The following is a 24,682-nucleotide window of genomic DNA, read 5'->3' as shown; positions in this document are numbered from 1 at the left end:
AGGTTCTCATTTCTCTACACATCTCCCATGGCTAATTTGAGATCTTTAAGATAAAAATATACTCTTTTAGATCCTTAAGTTTAAGTATCTAGTTCATTACCTGTCGATAGTATGTAGGCACTTCATAAACATATATAGGTTTTTCTACCATATGAAATATTCAGGTCCTTAAAAACCCTTATATTCTGCAAAACCATGCACTAAAAATAACAAGTTTCTTATAGGAAAAGTAAGATTGTGGCAGGTCTCTCAAAATCTATGCAACTTGGTAACAACTACTAGCAAAAGCAATAATTGGTACCTCAGGAGATTACCTGGACCATTCAGGCAGGCATCTCAGTGTGGTTGGAGGTTGCTAAAATGATACCAAAAATGTGCATTACCAGTAGGATGGAAGTTTGGGCAGTACTTAAACTGGTACATAGATGGTGAGTGTTGAAACAATGCAAACAGAAGTGAAGCTCTGATCTAGGAAAGGAGGGCACTGCTGTAAGAGTACATTGCCAGGAGGCAGCGCAACAGCCAAGCTGCGTGAGACTTCTCCCTGGCCAGGGCGTACCCATCTAGGGAGAGCAGACTCTCTTTACACCTTTCTTACGAGAAAGCTTCTTGCTAAAGTCAAGCTAAGTGCAGGCTTTTCTGTTCTTGCCTAAGAGTTTAATTCCATTTCTTTGCTTAGGAAACTTACAAATGAGCCAACGCCACTTCCCATGCTATAATGACGTGATTCCCACTTACCAATCAAATATGAGCTCGTGGATGTTAACATAAACACAAAGGAGAACAAATAGTATTTGAACTCAGTTGAATTCCCTTTTGTAGGTATTCACCTGTTAGTCTCCTGTGCAGCTGCTTATGTTCCCTTCAATTGACTTAAAATACATGGAGTTAGCCAGAGTTGTAAGTATTTTAAAAATTACCTGTGGAGTTATTTAAAATTTTATATAATTGATCTATATTGCCCTAAACTTGTTCAGTTCTATCAGTGTTTTCATTGGATTCTTATCTGCATTCAACCTGGGATATATGCTTTGCTTATATATTTTTAAATGAAATATACATACAAAAAGTACACATATAGGCAATATACTTTGGAGTACTTTTTCTAAAGAAAAATATTTCTTAAAGTCAAATAGTATATGAGGAAAAAAGTCATAAATTACACTTAGCTTGTAATTTTTTTTTTTTTTTTTTTTTGCATAAAACTTTTAGGAATGCCTGCTTAGTGTTTGGGTCATTATACCAAAAAGAATCGGTCAACATTCAGCCATTTCAGGAGGTAGCATATGATCAGGAACTGATGGTACTGAGTGAAGAAGTCCCAGCTGCGCTGAAGGCACTGGTGAAAAACAAGGCTCCAGGAATTCACAGAATACCAACTGAGATGTTTCAACAAACGGATGCAGCGCTGGAGGTGCTCAGTTGTCTATGCTAAGAAATTTGGAAGATAGCTACCTGGCCAACTGACTGGAAAAGATCCATATTTAATATTTATGCCTATTCCAAAGAAAGGTGATCCAATCTAATGTGGAAATTATAGAACAATATCATTAATATCACATGCAAATAAAATTTTGCTGAAGATCATTCAAAAGCAGGTGCAGCAGTACATTGGACAGGGAACTGCCAGAAATTCAGGCCAGATTCAGAAGAGAACGTGGAACAAGGGATATCACTGCTGATGTCAGATGGATCCTGGCTGAAAGCGGAGAATACCAGAAAGATGTTTACCTGTGTTTCATTGACTATGCAAAGTCATTTGACTGTGTGCATCACAGCAAATTATGGATAACATTGTGAAGAATGGGAATTCCAGAATACTTAATTGTGCTCAGGAGGAACCTGTATGTAGATCAAGAGGCAATTGTTCGTACAGAACAAGGGGATACTGCATGGTTTAAAGTCAGGAAAGGTATGCATCAGGGTTGTATCCTTTCGCCATACCTATTCAATCTGTATGCTGAGCAAATCTGAGAGGCTGGACTATATGAAGAAGAACAGAGCATCAGGATTGGAGGAAGACTCATCAACAACCTGTATTATGCAGATGACACAACCTTGCTTGCTGAAAGTGAAGAGGACTTGAAGCACGAACTGATGAAGATCAAAAACTACAGCGTTCAGTATAGATTACACCTCAACATAAAGAAAACGAAAATCTTCACAACCAGACCAATAGGCAACATCATATAAATGGAGAAAAGATTGAAGTTGTCAAGGATTTCATTTTACTTGAATCTACAATCAACACACATGGACACGCAGTCAAGAAATTAAAAGGCACATTGCATTGGACAAATCTGCTGCAAAAGACCTCTTGAAAGTGTTGAAAAGCAAAGATGTCACATTGAAGACTAAGGTGTGCCTGACCCAAGCCATGGTGTTTTCAAGCCCCTCACATGCACGCGAAAGCTGGACGATGAATAAGGAAGACCAAAGAAGAATTGATGCCTTCGAATTGTGGTGTTTGCAAAGAATGTTGAATATATACCATGAACTGCCAAAAGAATGAACAAATCTGTCTTGGAAGAAGTACAACAAGAATGCTCTGTGCAAGCAAGGATGGTGAGACTTCATCTCACATACTTTGGACATGTTGTCGGGAGAGATCAGTCCCTGGAGAAGGACGTCATACTTGGTAAAATGGAGGGGCAGCGAAAAAGAAGAAGAGCCTCAGCAAAATGGTTGACACAGTGGCTGCAACAATGAGCTCAAGCATAACAACGATTGTGAGGATGGCACAGGACTGGGCAGTGTTTCGTTCTGTCATATATAGGGTTGCTGTGAGTTGGAATTGACTTGATGGCACCTAACAAAAACAACAACAGTGTTTGAGTGCCAGTTCTACAGGGCTCTGATAATTTTGCAAAATCTAATGTCATTACCGTGTGTGTGCTTTGTTGCATTTTATTGAATTTTTAGCAGTAAATTCCAGGTCAATATTTGTTTTCCAAGACAAAACACATAAATCTATGTGGTGATAATACTTTCTTTATTCTCACCTAATTTCTGTAGCTAGAGAGGGAAAACAGCAGGAGAGTGCCTTTTGAAATGAGAGGAAAGGAAATTTGACAGTTATCAAGAATGCCAGACTGATGGCAGCTGTTTATTTGATTAATTAATTTATGTTGTATTCTTGGAAATGTTTCCTGAATGTAAGAACCTCAGAGATCACCAGAGCTGCTTGTAATTCTGGCAGTGGGAAGGAGCAGAGAGAAACAGCATGCATTTTTAGCGTGTATTTCCATTATCTCTTCCCATTTTTTGAGCAACGTAATATTATTTGTAGGCATTGGTGGTTCAGTGGTAGGATCCTTGCCTTCCATGTGGGAGGCCCTGGTTTGATTCCCAGCCAACGCACCTCGTGCACAGCTACCACCATCTGTCAGTGGAGGCTTGCATGTTGCTCTGATGCTGAACACGTTTCAGTGGAATTTCCAGACTAAGATAGACTAGGAACACAGACCTGGCTGATCTACTTCCAAAAAGCAGCCAGTGAAAACCCTGTGGATCACAACAGTCTGATCCCCAGCCGATCATGGGGATGGTGCAGGGCCAAGCAGTGTTTTGTTCTCTTGTGCAGGGGGCCACCATGAATCGGGGGTCAACAGCAGCTAACACTAACAACAAGATTACTTGAATGCTACATTTGCTATATCTTCTTATCATTTTACTCTTGTTTGTTTCTGTGCCAATACCTTCCTCCCTCCCCCATCAAAGTTTCTGATGGATAATGTGGTATAAGTTATGCAAGTGGAAAACTTCTGGGTGAGTCTGTGTGTACGCGTGAATGCCAGCTCTGACCTCTGTGGAAAGACCAGGATTGGAGCCCTGACTCCACCACTTAATAGATGCGTGACCCTAAGCAAGTTACTGAGCCTCTCTATGTCTTAATTTCCACATTTGTAAAATGGGGATAAAGTGTTACTTAACCAGAAGATTGTGAATTTAAATGAGTGCTGTACAGTGAGTTATATAATATGCCTCTAGTCTTTGTTAATTCAAACCAAAACCCACTGCTGTTGAGTTGTTTCCAACTCATAGTGACCCTATAGGACAGAGGAGAACTGCCCCCATAGGGTTTCCAAGGCTGTGAAGGAAGCAGATTGCCACATCTTTCTCCCGCGGAGTGACTGGTGGATTTGAACCGCCGACCTTTTGGTTAGCAACTGAGTGCTTAGCCACTGTGCCGCCAGGGCTCCTCGTAGTCTTTGTTACTCCTACAAAATGATTAGGTGGGACTATGCAAATACAGTGTTTGTGGCCCACCTGCTAAGAATGCAAATAAGTTACATAGAACCACTGGGGGCGGGACCATGCAAATAGGGCATGAGGAGCCCTGACAAGGGGATTTGTCAGTCTTGCCATCCTATTAGGCTTAAAAAAAGAGCCAATCCCAGAGCGAGGGGGGGACCTCACTACCACCAAGAAGAGATGGGAGCAGAGTGCACCCTTTGGACCCAGGGTCCCTGTGCTGAGAACCTCCTAGAATCAGGATACAGAGAGCTGTGACACTAGAGATAACGCAAGATGGTGAGAAGTGGCAGAAGAGAAATGGCGGCAGCAGAAACAGGAAATGGAAGTGAGACAGCATAGTAGGCTTCCTGGCCCACGGAGCAAGGTAGTTACAGTGGGCATGCTGACCCATGAACAAGAGAGCTGAGTGCCTTTGGCTAGGAGGCTCGCTGATGGAGCAGGGTGCCTCTGGGCACTGGTCAGCAGGGCTAGGCTCACCAACCCGAGGAGCGAGAGAGCTGAGTGCCTTTGGGCTGAGGCTTATTGGCAGAGTGGGATGCCCTTGGACACTTACTGGCAGAGGTAAAGAGCTTAGTAACACTTACCTGAACAGGGCAGAGGCTGGTCTGAGGGGCCAAGGGCCAGGGAGAGGCCTCCCTGCGGGCACAGCAGAGGAGAGGCTGTCCTGATCAAAGAACTGTATTCTGAGTCCTTCCTGATCCTGAAGTGTAACCTGTTACTTCCCGAATAAACCGCATAGCTCTGAGTATGGTCTGTGAGTTCTGTGTGGCCACTGCAACAAATTATTGAGAACAGCAGAGAAGTAGAGAGTGCTGGGGAAGGACAGCTGTCGTCAACATCGGTAAAAAGTTTGGAGGGTAGAGGTATGTCTCACCTCTACCTCAGCAATCGGCCCTGGGCTGTTGATACAGATAGTGATTTTCCCCCGTTGTGAAGTTACCCGAGCAGGTCCAACACTGCCACCAAGCCATTTTTACAAGTTGGAAGCCCTCATTAAAGTGGTAATAGCGGTGGTGGTCATGGTGTTAGCAGCAATCATGAAGACAAGTTAAAAATAGCCTGTGGCAAGCCTAAAAGCGCTCAGCTGCTAACCAAAGGGTTGGTGATTTGAACCCATCAGTTGCTCCACAGGAGAAAGATGTGACAGTCTGCTTCCGTAAAGATTTATAGCCTTGGAAGCCCTATGGGGCAGTTCACCTCTGTCCCATAGGGCCGCTGTGAGTCGAAATCGACTTGACAGCAGTGGGTTTGGTTTGGTTTTTATCTCTGTGCGTACTTACTCTAATCCTCACAATAACCCTGAAGATGTTTAAGTCTTATCTCTGTGGTTCAGATGAGAAAATTAAGGCCCAGTGAGACTGAATAATTTGCCCCATGTCACCCATGTGTTAAATAGCTGGAATTGGAACCCAGGACTTCACGATGTCAAAATCCATGCATGTCTTTTGGCCAGGTGTGGTGAAGAAAGATGATATGGGATCAGGTCTCAGAGAATCAAATCAAGACCTATATATTCAGGTGAGGGCAGAAGATGGTTAGGGAAAGAGGAGTGGGTTGTCGGGAAGCAGCTATACTTGCTGCCTAGAGTTGGAGAAATAAGGGCAGAGGTAGAGCCCAGAGTGAGCCAAATGGCAAGTCGTGGGATGCAAAGAAGTAGAAAAACCATAAATTTGATTGCGGTAGAAGCCAGGGATAGCTAAAAGAGAATGGAGGCTTTAGCCAGGGTTTAGCTGGACAAGGGCCTGGGCAAGGGACATTTGGTGTTTGAGGGAGGTAATGAATTTGAGACTTCTTGTTACCAGATAGAGCCCTGGTGGCACAGTGGTTATGAGCCATGTCTCCTAACCAAAGGATTGGCAGTTTGAATCCATCAGCTGCTCCTTAGAAACCCTATAGGGTCGCTATGAGTTGGAATTGACTCGACAGCAATGGGTTTGGTTTTTTTTTTTTTTTTGGTTTTGGTATCAGATACTTCTGTTGGTCATCTCCCTGTTTGTCCAGAACTGGACTTGTAAAGGATGGTGCTTCTTATATGTATTTCTGACTTTCATTAAATCCTCCTATCTGTAGAAGAGTTAGCATTTTGTGAAAACTCTTTGCATCTCACATACTCCAAGTGACTAGTTTGAGAGTGTTGTTTTCATCAGTGTTTTCTTCTAGAGATGGGTTCTTTGGGTGGTTTTGGAGAAGGGCTTCTCATACTGACGTAATTAATGCACGTAGGTGGAGTGAATTGGGAACCATCCCCACTCTCACGTAGCCCTAAATCTGGCCCTTTGGTAAATAAAGTCCTCGCAAAGGCACTTCCTCCCCCTGTACTTCAACAGTTGCACAGAGATTTTTCTGAGTCAAGGCAGAGCAGAATATTGTGAATGCTGAAACTGTCAGAGAGACGCAGGGAAGTTTTCTATCATTTTCTGCTTGTTCGCCTGCAAATATTTTTCAGTGGTCTACAACATGCCATTTGAGAGGAATGCTTCATGGTGTTCTCATGGAATGATTATTTCTTGCATCAGGTTCAAGCTTGGTGGCTATTCATGAACTTGACCAAATTATGTGTGTATTTAAAACCCATCTCAGTAAATGAATAAGTAGTCAAAAACCAGGGTAGTATGTTTGGGATGTCTTTCTTATGCCATAGGTTCCCGAGAAGTTAATCCACCGAGGTTATGTATATAGAGTTAGTACTACTATACATTTGGAACAGGGGTCAGCAAACTTTCTGAAAGGTTCAGATACTAAGTATTTTATGCTTCGCGGGCCATATGGTCTCTTGTACAATTATTCAATGCTGCCGTTGTAGTCACAGACAATATGTAAACAGATGAGCATGGCTGTATTCCAATAAAACTTTATTTATAAAAACAGGTCTGGCGGCACAACGATTATGTGCTGGGCTGCTAACGCAAAGGCTGGCGATTCGAATTCACCCAGCAGCTCTGTGGAAGAAAGACCTGGCAATCTGCTTCTGTAAAGATTACAGCCAAGAAAACCCTATGGGGCAGTTCTGTTCTGTCACTTGGGGTGACTGATTTGAAAATCAACTTGATGGCGCCGGACAACAACAGGCTTGTTTACAAAGTTGGTCTACAGGCCGTAGTTTGCCAGCCCTGATCTAGAGTATAGCTGTTACTTTAAGATCTACAGAACTTCTTTGTAGGGGTAAATTCTCACATATAGCAGGGCAGTGAAAGTAATGTTGCCTAAAAAACTTACCATCTCCTCTGAATTTTGCTTTAAGGAAAAGATTGTAATGCCAAGGTATTAAGCTCATTGAACATTTCTTTTTTGTTGTTATTGGCAGAACAAAACAAACCCATTGCCGTCCAGTCGTGGGTTCGAACGGCCGACTTTTTGGTTAGCAGCAGAGCGCTTAACCACAGCATCACCAGGACTCCTTAAAAGGAAAATTGGTATTAAATATCAGGAACTCTAATAGCTGTTCTGAGCCCTGGTGGCGCAGTGTTTAAAAGCTCGGCTGCTAACCAAAAGGTCAGGAGTTCCAATCCACCAGCTGCTCCTTGGAAACCCTGTGGGACAGTTCTACTCTGTCCTGTGGGTTCTCTATGAATGGAAATCAACTTGACGGCAGTGGGTTTGGTTTTGGTTTTAACAGCTTGTTCACATCATACTAGTTTTGTCTATTACAAATTGAGCATTTAATGATAAATGTTGGGATATTGAATATTTCAGAAACATAAACTCCAAGTAATGAAAGCCAAGATGGCAAATTTTATTTACCCCTTCCCACTCCCTACAGTGGGGGAAAGGAGTTGACTGTAAGAGCGTGAGTTTATGCAGGAGGAAGAGACCAGGAGGTCCTGACAGAAAGATGCCACCAGCTCCTAGCCTGTGGTCGCTGTCGGCTGTAGGGAAAGGAGCAAGTTTACAGCTTTCAACCCATAATCACCTTGTTTGACCTCGATGATTGTTTGATCATGACCAATTAATAGAGGATCCATTTTTTTAAAATTGGGCTTTAAGTGAAAGTTTACAGTTCCAGTTGGTTTCTCATACAAGAATTTATACGCACATTGTTATATGACCCTAGTTGCTCCCTATAATGTGACGGCACACTCCTCTTTTCCACCCTGTATTTCCTGTGTTCATTCAACCAGCCGCTGTCCATTTCTGCCTCTCATCTCGCCTTCAGACAGGAGGCGCCCATTTAGTCTCATGTATCTACCTGAGTTAAGAAGCACTCTTTTCACGAGTATCATTTTATGTCTTATAGTCCAGTCTTATCTTTGTCTGAAGAGTTGCCTTCGGGAGTGATTTCCGTTGTAGGCTAACAGAGAGTCTGAGGGTTATGTCTTCCAGGGTCCCCGCAGTCTCAGTCAGACCATTAAGCCTGGTCTTTTTACTAGAATTTGAGTTCTGCACCCCACTTTTCTTCTGCTTTGTCAGGGTCTCTGTTGTGTTCCCTGTCAGGGCTGTCATTGGTGGTAGCCAGGCACCATCTAGTTCTTCTGGTCTCAGGCTGGTGAAGTTTTTGGTTTATGTGGCCGTTTCGGTGTATTGGGCTAATGTTTTCTTGTGTCTTTGGTGTTCTTCATTCTCATTTGCTTCAGGTGGGTTGGGACCAGTTGATGTATCTTTGATCACCACTCGCTAGCTTTTAAGACCTCAGACATCACTCACCAAAATGGGATGCAGAACAGAGGATCCATTTTTAAAGAGCTTTGTTTTAATGCCCCCTTTTGAAAACATTTTCAATTACACCCAGTCACCTTGTGCCACCTGCTATAGGTGGCCACAGAGGTGTCACAGTATTTGTGTGTAGCTTCTCTTGGAGAAAAATAGTACACGTGAGAAGCATCGATTATTATCTACCTGTGTGTCTTACCGTTTCCTTTCAAATTGACTTTTATGAATCCATGTCCATGAAAATGTGTTTTTGTATTGTTTCTGGCCATTTTTTTTTTCTAAATCAGGACATAAGTCCTTTTCTTTGAAATGCTATCAGATAAAGGCTATACCCCCTTTAAGCATTTATGATATTGTTATTCATGTTGAAGACTGAGCCCCTCCCTCCCCCTTATACCTTATCCATTTGGAGATTTAAGTGAGCAGAAAATGGTAGTGTGATAAAAACATCTACCTAGGTGGGTCTGCAGAAAAGTTAACCCAAAATCCTATTCCGGTAGTGGACGAACACTCAGACTCTGCAGGCCTCAAGCTGTTAAGTGGGTCAGTACTAGTTTACTGTTCAACATTATTTTGAAGAATAACAGAAAATTTTGAAAGGCTTTTGAAGACAGAACAACTTCTCTGTTGCATTTTAAAGATTTAGTTTGTATCTGTGTCTAGATCACCCTGCAACATGCAGACAATTGATATGCTGATCCTGGGACATGCCTTGCCCATCCTCCGCGTGCCCCCTCCGGTTTCTGACAGTAACCTTTTTATTCCTTTCCGTATACCCCAAACCTTTGAAATCCAACGTTCCTCACACCACAAAAACAAATGAAAAACTGAAGATTTTTCCAGTCATTCCAAGAACATATTTCTCTGAATTCTTGTATTCTGTAATCTGTTGTAGGATTTTCAGCTCATTTGGGAATTTGATTCCAATATATCAGCGTTTAGGGTGCAGGATGTTAGTTTTAGTTACTCCTGACATGAGCCGTGCTCTCTTTTTTAGAGGATTATACAAATAACGAATAAAAAATGTTAGTAATTTGAGAGGCCAGTAATGGAAGGTGACAGAGGATAGAAGAAGGGAGACTTGAACTCAGCCTTGGATCTGAATGAGCAAAGAAGCACATAAAAAAAAATACATGGGGGACGTGTGGGAGACAGAGTCCATCTGCCCAGAGGGAGTATTCACAGGGGGTGATGGTCAAGAAGCCCAGAAAGTTAGACTGAGATAGGACTGTATGGAAAGTTTTAAGTGCTAGATACTAGGAGTTTATACTTTTTTTTTTTTTTTTTTAAAGGAATTAATGCTTTATTTTGTAAGTATGCTGAGCTCAGAGGTTTTTTTGTAGGGGAGTTACATAATGAAAAATGTTTTCTTCATTTCTCAAACAATTATTTCATGATTAAAATGAATTAGAGAAAAGAGATGCCAGAGCCTATTGTAGTAACCCAGACATGAGATAAGAGCTGCTGGGATTGAGCAATAACAGTGGGACTGAAAAAATATTACAAAGGGTGAATTGATACGACTTGGTGAGTAATTGAATGTGGTTTGAAAAATGAGCTGCTTTGCACTATTGTTTCGTTTTCTTGATGCTTTTTGTTTGTTTAGCTCAACAATAAAACTTTTAAGGGGCATACGTGAAATTTTAGCCTCCTTTTTAGTAGGTGTTCATTGTCTTGTTATTCCTGCTTAAAGAATTTATCGAATACCTAATATCCCACACAGTGTGGCATTTTAAGCACTGATATAATGTCTTCATAAGATGAAACTAAGACAAAGTTTTGTTTTATTAAAAAAAAGAAATGACATTTATGTTTAGTCTTCAGATCACGACTGCATTAACTTTTTTGAGATATAATTATCACAGTATAAAATTCGCCCTTTGGAAGTACACAATTCAGCATTTGAAGTATATTGTAGTATACTCTCAGAGCCGTGCAACCACCACCACCATCTAATTTCCTCCCTCCAAAAAGAAACCTCACACACTTTAGCAGTCCCTCGCAATTCCCTCTCCCCTCAGCCCCTGGCAACTACTAATCTACTTTCTGTCTCTGCACATTTGCTTATTCTGGGCATTTCACATAAATGGAATCCTATAGTATTTTTCCTCTTGTGACTAGTTTACTTAGTGTCACATTTTCAAGGTTCATCCATGTTGTAGCATGTATCAGAACCTCATTCCTTCTGCTAAATAATATTCCATTGTATGGATATACCACATTTTCTTTATTCAAGTTGTGGACGTTTGGGTTGTTTCCACTTTTTAGCTATTATGGATAATGCTGCTATGAGCATTTATGCACAAATTTTTACGTGATGTAAATTTTCATTTCCCTTGATTATATACCTAGGAGTGAAATTGCTGGGTCATATGATAATTCTGTTTAACATTTTGAGAAACTGTTTTCCAGAGTGGCTGAACCAGTTTGCAATCCAGCAACAACGTATGAAGATTTCAGTTTCTCTGCATCCTTATATCAACACTTGCACTTGTCCTTTTATACTGTTGTTGTTGAGAATATACACAGCAGGACGTGCACCAATTCAACCATTTCTACATGTACAATTCAGTGATGTTGATTATGTTCTTCTAATTGTGCAACCATTCTCACTCTCCTTTTCTGAGTTGTTCCCCCCCCCTCCGCCAATTAACATAAGCTCGCTTGCCCCCCAAAGTTCCTGTCTAATCTTTGGAGTTGCTGTTGTCACTTTGATCCCATATAGATAGATCTTAAAAGAGCTCAAAGCTCAAAGCAGACATTTTTTTACTAGTTAAGCTAAACTATTGTTTGGTTTTCAGAAGACTTCAGGGATATTTTTGGTTTAAGTTTCAAAGATTATCTCAGGGCAGTGGTTTCATAGATTCGTCTAGTACCCACGGCCTCAGAAAGTCTGGAGTCCATTGCATGTCCCCCCTTTGATCAGGATTATTCTATAGAATCTTTAATGAGAATGTTCAGTAATGGTAGCCGGCACCATCCGGTTCTTCCGGTCTCATGACAAAGGAGGTGGTTGTTCATGGAGGCAGTTAGCCACATGTTCCCTTTCCTTCTCCTGTTCCTGACTCTCCTTCCTCTGTTGCTCCAGGTGAATTGAGACCAATTGTTGTGCTTTGTGTGGCTGCTTGCAAGCTTTTAAGACCCCAGGCACCACATGATGAACTAGGAGGTAGAATAGAAGTACCAAAGACGTTATTAAACCAATTAACTGGGATGTCCCATGAAACCATGACCCTAAATCTTCAAACCAAGGAATCAAATCCCATGATGTTTTTGGTGGTATGTAAGCAGTCTCAGCAACTACTCTTTTTTGTTGTTGTAAAATGTGTCTATCCCACAACTTTTGCCAGTTCAACTTTTTACAGGTGTACAACTTATTGACAACAGTTATGACAATCGGCTATGCAGCCTTACTCTTAATCAACGCAATTTTTCCATTACTGTTAAACACCTCCCTCCCCTTCCCTCCTGCCTCTGCTAACTACTAGTAAACTTTGGTCTCTATATATTTGCCTTTTCCTATCTTTTTATATAAGTGATGTCATACAATATTTGTCCTTTTGTGGTTGACGTATTTCACACAGCTTAATGTCTTCAAGCTTCGTCCATATTGTAGCATGTATCAAGACTTAATTTCTCCTACTGGCTGAGTAGTATTCCATTTTATATATGTACCACAGTTTGCTTATCCATTCATCTGTTGATGGGCATTTAGGTTTTTTCCGCCTTTTGACACTATTCACAATAGCATTTGTCCATCTTTTTAATTAGAGCCATCCTAGTGGGTGTGAAGTGGTATCTCTTTGTTGTTTTGATATGCACCTCCCTGATGGCTGATGATGTTGAATAACTTCATGTGTTTATTGGCCATTCGGAAAAATGTCTGTTCATATCCTTTGCCCATTTTTAAATTAGGTTATTTATTTTTTTATTGTTTTGTAAGAGTTTTTTATATATTCTGGATATAAATCCTTTATCAGATATATGATTTGCAAATATTTTCTCTCATTCCATAAGTTGTCATTTTACTTTCTTGATAGGCTCTTGAAGCACAAAAGTTGTGAATTTTAATGAAGTCCAATTTATCTTTTTTTTTTTTTTTTCTGTTGTTGCTTGTGCTTTTTAGTGTTGTATCTAAGAAATCATTGCCTAGTCCCAGGTCATAAAGATTTACACCTACGGTTGCTTCTGATTTTTGTATATGATGTGAGGTAGGGATTCAACTTCATTCTTTTGCATGTGGATATCTACTTGTCCTGGTGCCATTTGTTGAAAAGACTATTCTTTTCCCATTGAATTGTCTTGGCACTGCTATTGCTTTTTAATTTTCATAAATTTGACAACACATTCATGAAATAATGTGCAAGCATCTCTTGTTTTCATTGATCCACTTTAAGTAAAAATGATTATCCTAAATTGTTTAGTGGGCTTGGATTTTATGAAGTTGCTTAAACTAGTGATGGCTGTGGATTTGGAGAGTATTGTAGCTTTTTTCACTGTGAGAACGTGGTCCTTTCCAAGGCCACCGTGTTTGCTTCCAGGAGATGTCATACTGTGTATCTCCCCATGCTTATGGATTGGCTTGGGGGTCCCCATGCTTCTTCTGATAGCTTTGTGATTTAGTCTAATGAGGATAACCTCAAAGAATTTGTATATGAAATCTTTGCCAACCTGGTATGTTTTCAGGACTCTAAGGATTCCAGTGGTGTCCAGTTCAGGCTTTTTCAGTAGACCGAAGGCTACATGTAAACTCCTGATGGTTAGCACCATGACGGCTAGGTTTGCTGTCAGTTACACCGTACGGAACTTGCATTCACAGCAGATACAACTCTGATACATGACATAACCTGGCTTAGCTTTGTATCCCAGGCTACATGTTTTATTGGGCTAGGCTGGCATTGAGGAGGCTCAGAAGTTCAGAGAGCTGGTCGTGTGGCACATGAGCCTGCTTTTTCCTCCATAGCTCCTGGTACACTTGTGAGTTAGTTTCCCATGTGTCTTAAGTAATGGCTGCCACCACATAGGAAGGCTACCCATTGTCTTCTGAGTAAATAGTAAGAATTTCATTAAAGTTAATTAAAACAAAATAGATGGTATCACTTCCTAAGGAAAGCAGTATGGCTACTCAAAATGACTTCGAAATATTTATGCTTAGCCATTTGTGCTGCCCAGAGACTAGTTGAGAAATAAATTCTCACATTTATAGTCAACTGATTTTTGACTAGTTTGAACCTACCAGCTGCTCTGTAGGAGAAAGATGGAGCGATTTGCTCCTGTAAAGATTGCAGCCTTGGAAACCCCATGGGACAGTTCTACTCTGTCTTACAGGGTCACTATGAGTCGGAATCCACTTGAGAGCAACGGGTTTGGTTTTTTGATATATAAACTCATACTCCTTGTGGAAAAACAAAAGTATTAGAGTAAAGGCTTAAGTCTCCTTTCCCACCGATTCCAAGCCTGGTGTTCTCTGTGCATCATCCTTCCCTAACCCCCCTACCCCAACCCTGGTAACTATTTTTAATTCTCACACATGTTCATTGTGAGTCAGTGGGGGCTCACAACAGTAATATCTACCACAGCTATAATTTTATTTTCATTTGCTGTATTTTCATGGTTTGCACAGTCATTCGTATATCAAAGCTGATGGAAATTCTACCATCTCAAGTGGTGCTTTTCAAGGCGTTCTGGGGTTAGATCAGAAAAGTTATAATTGTTCCTAAACAAATCAGGGCATTGTTCATCATCAGTCCTCATAGGAGCAGAGACAGGTAGAGAGGCTATCTGCCAGAGAAGTTTGTATAACTTAGGATATCATTCCCTAAATTCTTTAATTCTCATTTCTCGGTCATGATTACCTTGCATACATTGGGAAAGAACGTGTTGCATGGATTCAAAGAAGTCCTCACTCCACCAGTGTTTCTCTAAGGTGTTCCATTATTTCCATTTCTCTGGTAAATAAAGATTTTAAGTGTAAGGACCCATGTAATTTTTGGGTTATAGGAAAATACAAAGATTTGGCTAAGACCTCTTTTCCATTTGGTCCAACCTATGAGTTGGATATTAATAACACTCTACCCTTTTTCCAGCTTACTAATTCTGTTCTAAGGACTGCTTGCTGCTCTTTCTTGAGGAATTCTAGCATTAATTCAGCAGTTGGTTCTCCTGTTAATTTATTTTTGTAAGAATTTTCAATATGGCCTATTTTTCTGCAAGAGTTTATTGTACATTCTATAGTACTGAGGGAAATGCCCCCACTAGTATCTTTGTAAGATTTTAAATAGTCTTTTTTCTTCTAAAGGGAACTTTTTAGAATTTCCAATTAAAGGAAAATATAAATATTCGGGTAGGGCAGTTTTCTTATTTGGCTTAATTCATAATTTTGTGACTGGGTCTTATGGCTTCCAGCCCTTTCCATTCTGTAGTTTCTTCTCGCAAGACCATTTGTTGGTGAAAGAAAAGCAACTCCAAGGCCTTGTAAAATTTAGTGTTGTCTGTGAAAAGGCTAAAGGTATGTGGCTCTAATAAGGCAAGATTTGGCAAAACTTGGGAGGCAGCCTACTTGGCTGCTGCATCAGCAAGATTGTAACCTCAGACTTCTTCAGTCTGAGGGGCTCCTTTTGGTTAATGGGCTTGGACTTTAATAACTGCAATTTCAGAAGGGAGCAATAAAGCATCTAAAAGGTCAGCCATTAATGTTCCTTTCTTTTATTGTGGTCCCAGGGGAGGTCAAAAACCTCTGTTTCCACAGTATGCCAAAATTATGGACTACTTCAGAAGTATATTTGGAGTCCATGTAAGTATACATGAATTTTCTTGACATGAGCTTGTAGGCTCTAAGGCTGTTAATTCAGCTTGTTGGGCTGAAGCGGCTTTAGGAAGTAGCTTGCTTTCTAGTACTTCAGTGGCAGTGATAACTGCGTATCTTGCTTGGTAGTGGCCATCAGGATGAGATCTTAAATAAGATCCATCCATAAATATGACTGAATGAGAATTGTTGAGGGGAATTTCTTTTAAGTTCTTCCTGGGTACCTTTAAAACTGTTCTGCCAAGCTAAAACAATCATAAGCAAGATGTTCATCGTCTTTAATAATAGGACGGAGTGTGGCTAGATTTAAACGAGTTACAATATGAACCCTTACATTGACTGCCGACCAAAGAATAATCTCATAAAATGTAAGTTTGCTCGTAGACAACTGTTGGATAAAGGTAGAATTAAGTAGACACAGCAAGTGGTACATAAACATCTTTAAAAAATTACAAGTACTGTATATTAGTAGTGGATTCTACAAATTTTGCATTGGTGGCTACAGCTCAAAGACAAGGAAGGTAGCCCCTGGCCATTTCGTCGAGCTGCAGGCTGTAATATCCTACAGGCCAATGTTGTCCACTGTGTTTTTGAGCAAGTAACCCTAATGCATTTTCTATTTAGTTCATGGAAAAATAAAGAAAAATCTAATTAGTAATTAGGAAATCCTAAAGCCGGAGCTGATGTTAAAGTTTCCTTTAAATTTTCTACAGCTTGGGCAGTCCTCAGGGGTAAGTTGGAGAGACTGATTCTGAGGACTTTAAATACTTGTATAATGGTTGGGCTAAACAAAGATAAATTCGGGACCTAAGTTGGGTAATACCCACATAACTCCAAGAATCTCAGAGTTGTTTCTTTGCTTTTGGAATTGGATAAGCAAGAATAGCATCCTTTCTCTTAGAATCAATAGAAGTTTGCTGAGCTGATAATAAATGACCAAAGTATTTAACCATAGGCTGGGCCAGTTATAGTTTGTATCTAGATACTTTGACCTCCAGAGGCCAGATGTTTAAGTAAAAGTAGGCTATCTTTTAAGCAAGCCTTCTGGGAGGAGGAACACACTAACAAGTCATCCATATATTGTAATAATGTGGAATTATTTTTAAATTGTAATGATTGCAAATCAGCATGCAAAACTGAGAAAAGTGGGAGACTCAGTAAAGCACTGAGACATCACAGTCTAAGTAAATTGTTGATTTTTCTCTTGTGAAAGCAAACAAATATTGACTGTCAGTGTACAGGTATGCTAAAAAATGCTCTGCAAAGATAGATATGTAACTGTAAAGTCAGTGGCTTCTAGAGCGACATTAGAAAGCAATAAATGAGGATTAGGCACTACCAGAAATCTAGGAATGATTTTGATTAATTGCCCATAAATTTTGAATAAATCTCCAGCCTCTATTTTTTGGCTTTCTTACTTGGAGGACAGGCATTTGCAAGGGCGAGTTCAAGGCATAAAAAGGCCTTGGAAAGAAAGCCTTGAATTATTGATGCTAATCCTTCCTTAGCATCCCGTTTCAAAGGGTACTGGGGGATCTTTGGTAATTGTTTAGATAGATCAACTTGAACTTTAATAGGCTCAGCAGACAAAACTCATTCAATATCAGTAGATATGGTCGTCCATAAAGTTGTGGGTGCTGGGGAAAACTTTTCCACAAGAGGCAGATCAGCTTCAGCCTGAGTTTGAAGTGGCAGAGTGAGAGCTTGCACATAACAAGCAGCATCCGTTCTTTCTATTTCTGTTGCTAATTGCATAGAGGATTTGGGTAAATCTAATATAACTTCTCCCTTTTTCATTAAATCTTACCTGACATTTCCATTTAGATAAAAAATCTCTTCCCCACAAAATTACAAGAGTGTCTGAGCTAATGAGAAAAGGGTGCAGATCCTCAATAAATCCAAGAGAAATAAGTTCTGGCTCAGAGTAATAAAAAGTCTGTATTTGGTTAATAACCCGCACTACTTTAGAGGTTTCTGTACTCCAGGGCAGAGACTTTTGTAAACAAGTGGGGTTAATAGTAGATAAAGTGATTCCTGTGTCAGTTAGACATTTTCAAGTTTCTTCATCAACGATCACAGTAGTTTCTCCTTGAGGATTTAAAGCCACCATAGGAAAAGTCTCTGTGTGTTCCCTGGAGCCCCTTCATTGAGGTTCAGTTTGAGGCTTGCCATTTGGAAATGCCCTCTGTTTTTTGGTTTGAAATAATCCTTTTTCCAATGATTGGGCTTTTTGCAATAGTTGAAAATTTGGGGGGGGGTGTTAGTCATGATCCTAGAAGGTCTTGGTTTAAAAACCTTTTTCTGATCATTGTGTTGCAGCTGTTGCAGTTACAAAATCATTAATTTGTTTTGTTTGGCCTGTTCCTTTTGCTCCTGAATTTGGGCCAGTTTATGGGCTACACCCGTCAATTTGGGAAGGGGTGCAGTTTCCCAATTCAATCTTTGATGTTTAACTTGTTTAGATAATTCTGGGTGTAAATCATTTAAAAAATATGGTATTGAAAGCTCTTCCAGACCCTTCTTCCATGGGGTTTAATCCTGAATGTTCAACAAAAATGCTACCCAAAAGGTCTCTGTAATTATATACAGATTCATCTTTTTCTTGTTTGCAACTTTGTACTTTTACTCAATTTTTCGAGGGAAAGCTTTTGGTATAGCATCTAAAAGTAATCTGGCAACTGCTTTAGTTTGTTTTAGCAGTGTTGCTGTAGTTAACGTAGCATCAACTGTTAGAGATTGTTCAGGGTTTTTCCAATTTGCCTTTTCCATCTATTATTGGGCTTCTCCCAGCCCACTAGCATATTTATCAATTGATATAAATCTGGCAATCTAGCCTTGTAAATCTCAGTATCATAAATTCTCTACTGATTTTTTGTGGGTCTTCACAAGGACTAGGAAATTCTTTTATAATTACATGAAGCTCTGCCTTAGAACAGGAAGAAAACAGGGGTTCATTGCATTCCTCTGGATGTCTTAACTCTAAGAAGTAACTTTTGTGAAGGTTTTTCTGTTTGCTTTTTGTTATCAGGCTAGAAAGAGGGATCAGATAATGTGTTAGTAGAGGAGGAAGAAAGGAGTGAGGGATAGAGAGAAATTGGAGTCTTTGGTGGAGCAAATGAAACAGAAGATGGCACCAAAGTATTAGAAGTTGCCATGGAATTTTGACACAATAAATTCCTTATTCTGTTTAGTTACTTTAGAGACAGTATCTTGTAGTGAGACAATATTGCTGTCTTGATTTCTTTTTGGTAGCTTCAAAATACCAAGTAAAATATGCATCCCATTGAGTTTGTTTAACTCGAGAACACTTTTGTTTTAATTTGCTCTGCAAAAAGGTTAATCTAGACAAATCAAAAGATCTCCAAAGTGGCCACATGTGTTCTAAACTATCTTTGGAAAGATTATGCCAGGTGTTCAAAAAACAGCAAGTAGCAGGGCCATAATGCTTACTTATAATTGGGCGGGGGTGCTCCAGGAAAACTCCCCGTTTTTATATTTAAAATTACCCATCGAAGAAAGACAAATGTGCACTAAGAATAAAAGTGAGCACTGTTCTTGATTGCCTCAGAGGCAAAAAAGCCACGCAGGGCACTACTTTTGGTTTTCTCTGAGTCACAAAAACCTAGAGAGGAACACTGTGGGATTTGGACAGTGTTTTATGTGTACCTTTGTTGTATGAGAGTTTGCTTGTGGGTGGCAGGCAGCTTAGTGCTCTGGCCTGTCTTGTGACCACCTTATACCATCATGGGAGTCTGTAATGCTTACAATGAGTGCTGGAGACCATTCTAATGGCTTTTACTGGCTGGTCCCTACCCAAATTTTGTGGCTTATAGTGACCCAGAGCTCTTTGAAAGTAGAATTACCTGCATAGCTGCAGAGGCTTCAAGGAGTAGAATAAACTCCGTCTAGACAAAATCGTGTACCAATCCTAGGACAAATTAAAGAGAAAACAAATTTGGACAAAAATGAAGGAGAAAGTAACCTTCAATAAAGCTTGGAGAACTCTGTGCAAAGAGGGTGAAGTTCAGATCCTAGAGTGGGCTTACCTGAGGCAACTCCCATGGAGGTCTGGGAAACCAGCAAGCCAAGATGCTCCTGCTGGTACCAGGGCCTGAGTTCCTGAGCTCCCCAGGGGTCACTCCAGCAGCTTTCCTTCAGACCCCACTTCTGCCACCAAGAAATGTAGAGCAAAATGGCAGAGTCTGGTTGAATTTAAAAGTAAAGAGCTTTTATTAAGAGGCAAGGCAATTTGGAAATTGGGAATCACTAGGTCCAGAGGATTCTAAACTAAGTGGTTCAATAAGGAAACAGTTCAGAGAGTTTTTATAAGAAAATACAAGGACCTTCAGTAAAAATTCAGTGGTTGGTTGACATTTAGGTAATAGTTACAAAATTGAGTGAGCATACATCTGATTGGTAGGAGATTATATATATTTCTAAAATGGTTTTTCTAAAAAGTTACAAAGTAATCATTAAATTGGATACATGTGACCTTGAAACAATCATGAAATCCTCAAGTGACTGCTGGTATGACACGCGTAATTCTAAGGTTTTCTTGAGTAAACTCGTGTTTTGAGAGTTTTTTTTGGACCTGGTTTCCTGAGCAGGGTGTAAGCAAGCAAAAACCTTTAAGCAAACAGAATCACATTGTTCTCTAAAATTGATTTATCAAGTAATTTTCTCAGGGTGAAGTGGAGAGTTACAGAATTGACAGGCTGCATTCTTGAGGAAGTTAAGTTTGATTCAGGATGGAGTTTTAGCCTCAGACCTTAGCACAACCACCATCACATGCTGGGAGTTTTAAGTTAATTTGGGGTGCTCTTACTTAACGTCAGCCTCATAAACTCATTTGGGGTGGTTTCCTTTATTTTCCCATGTTCTGGAATATTTTTTATAAGGTGGGAATTAGCTGTACCTTGAAATCTTGGTAGAATTCTTCTGTAAAACTATCTGGGCTTGGTGACTTGTTTTTGTGGATATATTTTTAATTACTATCTCAATTCTTTGTATGGTTATTGGTCAGAGTTTTACTTGAATCAATTTTGGTAATTTATACGTTCCTAGAAAATTTTCCATTTTAGCCATTGATTTAAAGTTGTCTCTGTCATGTACTAGTATAATATTTAAAATTTCTTCTTGTTGTTTTATCCCTCCATTTTATCTTTTTGTGGGTTATTTGTGCCTTCTTTCCTTTTTCTTGTGCTTACTCACAAACGCTTTTCTTGGGAAAAAAAAAAATTGTCCTTTAAAAGAACTGGCTTTTGGTTGATTGTTCAGCTCTCTCTTTTAAAAATTATTGTGGTGAAATATATATAACAAAACATTTGCCATTTCATCCATTTTTATGTGTACAATTCAGTGACATTGATCTTACGTTTACCATGTTGTGCAACCATCATCACTATCCATTTCCAGAGTGTTTTGTTTTTTTTTAATCGCTCTTGACAGAAACTCAGTACCTCCTAAGCATAACTCCCCATTACCCTCCCCCACCTACCCCTGGTAACCACCAAGAAACTTTGATCTCTATGGATTTGCTTATTCTAAACATTTCATATAAATGGGATCATACAATATTTGCCCATTTGTGTCTGAATTATTTCACTCGACATAACATTTTCAAGTCCAATCCATGTTGTAGCATGTTATCAGAACTTTATTTTCTTTTTCATTAATTTGTGCTATCATTTTTATGAATTCCTTCCTTCTACTTTTTTTGGTGCACCTGACCCAAGCCATGGTATTTTCAATTGCCCCATATGCGTGCGAAAGCTGGACAGTTAATAAGGAACACCAAAGAAGAATTGATGCCTTTGATTGATGGTGCTGGCAAATAATATTTAATATACCATGGACTGCCAGAAGAATGAACAAATCTGACTTGGAAGAATTACAGCCAGAATGCTTCTTAGAAGCAAGTGTGGTGAGACTTTGTCTCACTTACTTTGGACATGTTTATCAGGCGGGACCAGCCCCTGGAGAAGGACATCATGCTTGGTAGAGGGTTAGTGAAAAAGAGGAAGACCCTCAATGAGATGGATTGACACAGTGACTATTAACAATAGCTTCAAACATAGCAATGATCATGAGGATGGTGCAGGACCGGGCAATGTTTCATTCTGTTGTACGTGGTACGGCTGTGAGTCAGAAATGACTCGACGGCACCTAGCAACAACAACAGGGTTAAAGAATCAAGGCTCATTAAAAAATGAAGTGCTCATTTCTCATTTCTGTTTTTCAATTGGTATACCTTCCTTTTAAATTTACACAAATATAGATATATTCATTCTAAATATACACACACATATAAGCTACATTTAAGTAGTAATACACTTGGGTAAAATGTATTTTTCTGGTATATGTTTATTAAAAATAAAACTTTTTATTAGGTATTCTTTTCTTTAACAAATAATCTGAATTCATTCAAAATGTTCATTTCACATTGGACAGGTGTTCCTCACATTTTTAGGAAGAAATGGGCTAGGCTGTATTAATCAGGAGAGGCTAGTATGGTAGGGACAAATTCACATGACAGAGCTTTACTCCTTGCCATCACTACATATCCAACATGGGCTGGGTTGGGGACAGGATATAAGAAGGGACCCAGGATGACAGAGGCCCCACCATATGAATGCACAGCTTCAGGATATTTCATGGCAAAAGATAGAGCTGGAGAGTCTTTGTGGGACTCTCCCCAAAGAATTTGGTTTTTGTTCTTGGTTCCTGAGAGAGAACCTCTAAAACCTTGAAAGTTCCCCAGTGACTGAAGTGTGTTTGAGGCCTCTAGACCACACCTTACCTAACAGGTTATGCTAATGAGGTGGGTGCTGGCCAGGCCAGAAAGACCACCTCGTGATATCAGCTTGACTCCAGGATAGGGAAGCATGATTCAATCAACCTTGCCTACACAATGAGCCCCCAGTAAAGGCTCTGGACATGGAAACTCCATGGGCTTCCTGGTTGGTGAAAGATATTGATATGTGTAGGAGGGTTGAGAGTCCCTTTTTGGGGACATGGAAGTTCCACATTAGGAACCCTCCCAACCTCACCCTACATGTCTCTTCATTTGTATCCTTTTCCTATAATAAAACTGTAATTGTAAGTATACCACTTTCCTGAGTTCTGTGAATCATTCTTGTGAATTATTGGACCAAACAGAGTAGTGGGAACCACAGGACAGAAGTGGGGCGGGGGGCGGGGGGGCAGGAAGAGAAGGAGGGGACACAGAAAATCTCTGAAAAAATACAGGAGAAACTAGTAATACAGTGGTAATAATAGTTACTTCTCCAGAGGCAAATTGGTTGACAAGCAGACAGGGTAGAAGGGAGACTTCCTTTTCAGTGGGTGTTCTTTTATATCATATGCATACATGATCTATTTAAAAACACTAACTGAAAGAATTTTTAGGTTGTGATATATACATTTCAAATTAATGAGCTTCTCCACCCCCCCCCCCACCCCCCCAGAATAGAGTCCAAGGTACTCTAGAACAAGAAACACCAAGTATATGAAATTAGACACCTGGAGAACCACGGGCACAATCCTGTCTTTACGTAAAGTCTTACTAAGAGCTCTTGGACTGGCTTCTGTTCTAAATACACACATCACCGTGACTCAGGTGATGAGAAAAATACTTCCATTGATAAACTCTTTCCTTTTGGAAATAATTCCCCCTTCATTTCAACTTAGATACCATTTTCTAAAGTAAAACTCCTTTTCTAGACTAAAAGTTTATTTTTTGCATGGTTAAGTAGTTAGGAGGGACCAGTCCCTGGAGAAGGATATCACATGCTTAGTAGAGAGTGAAAAAGAGGAAGACCCTCAACAAGATGGATTGACACAGTGGCTGCAATAGTGGGCTCAAACAGCAATGATTGTGAGGAGGGCACAGGACCGGGCAATGTTTTGTTCTGTTGTGCATAGAGTTGCTCTGAGTCGGAACCGACTGGACAACACCTGACAACAACAAAGACACTTTCTTTGGATGAACTTTTTAAGATTATGACTCTTGAGTTGGAGTTATACAGTGATATGAATAATGAGTAACAAAATAATTATAAAAGATTGTATGATAAAATCAGTAAAAAATAATACCAGTAAGTACTCAGTGCTACAGAACCTAGCACTGTAAAATGAGAAACAGGAAAGAAACTATAAGAGAGTTTGTTCTAGAGGATTATGTTAATGATTTTTCATTACCATGTGTGGAATTTAAAAATGTATTACCTTACTTCACTTTGTACTCACCTTTGGATTTTCCCTCGGCCTTCCCACACATCCAATTAATAACGTCTTAGTAGACTTAAAAAAAATAAAAAATAAAAATTTTTTTTTTTTTAGTTGACAGTATCGTAGCTGAAAGAGGGAAAATGCTGTCATTGCTTTCTCTTGTTCTTATTTATTATTCCTTACCTGTTTGCTTTAGGCCTGGTCTGATTTTCAGGATGTAGACTGGTTTGTGTCATTCTAGCTTTTGTCCCTTCTTTCCATTAAATTTCTCAAAAATTCCCTTCAACCTTGGCAATTATGACCTTGTTTAAAATGGCTTCATCAAAAGAACAGATTCACTCAGTATTTGTAGCTCTTCAAATGATAGTCTGATGAGAATGTGTTTGGATTTATGTGGGTTCTTCTCTCCATTAGCCCTGGATTATCTCCTGTTAGTGAAGCTAATTTCATTTCCTTACTAGGGTGACAATTAAATCCCATTTACCCAATGACAGGCATTTTTGGATTTAAAATTTATTTCCTCTTGACAAGTTTGTTGTTAAATGCTGTTGAGTTGATTTCAACTCATTGGAACCCCTTGTGACAGAGTAGCACTGCCTTATAGGGCTGTAATCTTTATAGGAGAAGGTCACCAGGTCTTCCTCCTGCAGAGCCGCTGGGTGGGTTCGAACCACTAACCTTTCCATTAGCAGCCAAGCACTTAACCTTTGTGCCACCAGGGCTCCTTTGACAAGGTTTAGTTTT

At 39.9% G+C, this 24,682-nt stretch overlaps 1 protein-coding gene across 2 annotated transcripts in view; it reads left to right on the top strand.

The window, feature by feature from the left end:
* SMURF1 (SMAD specific E3 ubiquitin protein ligase 1) overlaps positions 1-24,682 on the top strand; it is a 125,601-nt gene that overhangs the window by 52,206 nt on the left and 48,713 nt on the right. The gene's annotated exons all lie outside the window — the stretch shown is intronic.

This window comes from Elephas maximus, chromosome 12, assembly GCF_024166365.1.
Source record: "Elephas maximus indicus isolate mEleMax1 chromosome 12, mEleMax1 primary haplotype, whole genome shotgun sequence".
Lineage (NCBI taxonomy): Eukaryota > Metazoa > Chordata > Mammalia > Proboscidea > Elephantidae > Elephas > Elephas maximus.
The sequence above is the reverse complement of the archived record's forward strand: the minus strand, read 5'-3'. Positions and strand labels throughout refer to the sequence as shown.